The 2,253-nt window shown below is 45.0% G+C and overlaps 1 non-coding gene across 1 annotated transcript; it reads left to right on the top strand.

Annotated features, from left to right (window-relative positions):
• Positions 1-299: 299 nt before the first annotated feature.
• Positions 300-406, top strand: LOC113832838. Its single transcript, XR_003486656.1, has one exon. It is a non-coding gene; the product is annotated as a U6 spliceosomal RNA (small nuclear RNA).
• The last annotated feature ends 1,847 nt before the right edge of the window (positions 407-2,253 follow it).

The raw sequence follows: 2,253 nt of genomic DNA, 5'->3' as shown, positions 1-2,253 counted from the left end.
TCCTGCCTGGTAACAATGTAGGGATTGATCAGTGTGTCCGGTTTGGGGCCTGAAAATGACTTCTTCAACCCTGGAAATGAGATCCAAGTGAAAGGACCCTCTAGATGGCCAACCAACATCAAAGGTGGCCATTCGGAGGAACAAAAAGTAACCCATTTGTCCTTCTTTAGTTAACACTGTTATGGGATGTCTCTCTGACATCTTTCTAGTGTACCAGAGTCAAGTCAAGAGGTGAGGATGGAGTGGCATCCATTCTCTGCTCAGTCGGTGAAGTTGTCAACAGAAAAACAAATACACACGTGCTCACTTCGGCAGCACATACACTAAAATTGGAACGATACAGAGAAGATTAGCATGGCCCCTGCACAAGGATGACACGCAAATTCGTGAAGCGTTCAAAAAAAAAAAAAACAAAAACAAAAACAAATACACACAACACAAATGAGAAAAACATGAAAGTCACATAGAGATAGATAGAGATGCAAATTTCCATGGAATTCAAAGGGATGGTTCTGGTTGTCAGATCACCCAGGCTCGATCAGACCAAAAACTGTACAAATGGGATGAGTGTCCGTTAGTGTCTCCAGATGTTACAAAAGTACAAGTTGGATTTAAAAATCCTGACAGGGTAGCCACCCCACCTCGCAACCCTGTCCCAATGAGGAAAGGGGGATGTCTCCCAGCAACTCTTCCTCCAAGTCTCTATGACCTGTACAAATACAAATACAAATACAAATCCCAAACCAAATGCCAGGAAAAGGAAAGAAACAGCGAATAGAGAGAACTGCTATCCAGCTTACCCAGGTGGTTAAGAAGAACCTTTTGGTAGTCTAAAGTCTGGGGGAGGGTGGCTCCAGGGATCCCAGACAAGCCCCCAAATATTATACCCGGGGTCACGAAGACCCCTGAAGCCCAGCGGATGAAAGACACTCCCAAAATGCAATAAGCAAGGTTTTTATTGTTTACAAGCCAGGCGGGGACCTCCACTGGAAAACTGAGATAACAGTAACCAGAGAGAGGTACCTTAAAGCATTTAGCCAAGCTCTTATACAGGAGAAAGTTACAAAATTACCACATATCTCACCTGGGCAAAACAGTAGATCTGGCTCTGGTGGTGTGAGCCAGACCCAAGGGTGTGAGGGCAGAACTTGCCCTTGTCCTTGCTGCCTGCTGCATTGGGTGAACTAGCTGGAACTAGCTAGAGAACTCACCCTGGTGGTAATGATGAGGGAAAGCTGTCAGGCTGAACAACCCAGCTCCCATACAGGCCCAGACCCAGGGCTATGAGTTAACCCACCCCAAAATCCACCTAAACTATGAACTTCTGGAGTGTATAAAGGGGCCAGATCTGCAAATCAAAAGCACAGGATCTCCATTTCGCAGGACAACAGGATATCCAGGAGGAGTCCCAATTTGACTGTGATTGGCCCCCATAATCTCATAGGGAATGGCACTATTAGGAGGTGTGGCTGGAGTAGGTGTGGCCTTGTTGGACAAGTGTGTCACCGTGGGGATGGGCTTTAAGGTTTCCTATGCTCAGGACACCACCCAGTATCTCAGTCCAATTCCTGTTGCCTGCAAGATGCAGGACTCTCAGCTACCTCTCAGCACCATGTCTGCCTGCACACTGTCATGCTCCCCACCATGATGGTAATGGACTGAACCTCTGACATTGTAAGCAAGTCACCCCAATTAAATGTTTTCCTTTATAAGAGTTGCTTTGGTCATGGTGTCTCTTCACAGAAATAGAAATCCTGTCTAAGACACCCAATAAGTGCCCAGTATCTACAGAGGAGCAGAAGCCAGAGGCCTCAAGCCAGACCAACAATCCACTGCAATGAACACTTACAAGTGAAGATGTATGGACTAAGGAGAATACTGGGTGATTCACTAGGCCACATTGAGATTTTTTTTCCTATTGGGGGGGGTGTTTTTATTTGTTTTGGGTTTGGATTATACTTTTAAATTTTGTTTTGTTTTGGGGGAAGGTCTCAAAGGCAGAGGACAGAGACGAGGAGACAGTGAGATGGGTGGGATCAAGATGCATGATGTGAAATCCACAAAGAATCAATAAAAAGTTAAAAAAAAAGCTCTGTCATATGTGTATATTACATATATAGAGAGGAACCAATAGAACACCTAAGCTGTTTGCATACCTTGGCTATTGTGACTCACACAGCAATAACACAGGCATGCAGATGTTTCTTTATATACTGACTTGGATTTCTTCGGGCTTGTTCCCAATTGTACAGC

Source organism: Cricetulus griseus, chromosome 6 (genome assembly GCF_003668045.3).
Source record: "Cricetulus griseus strain 17A/GY chromosome 6, alternate assembly CriGri-PICRH-1.0, whole genome shotgun sequence".
Taxonomy (NCBI): domain Eukaryota; kingdom Metazoa; phylum Chordata; class Mammalia; order Rodentia; family Cricetidae; genus Cricetulus; species Cricetulus griseus.
This window is presented reverse-complemented; position numbering and strand designations above follow the sequence as displayed.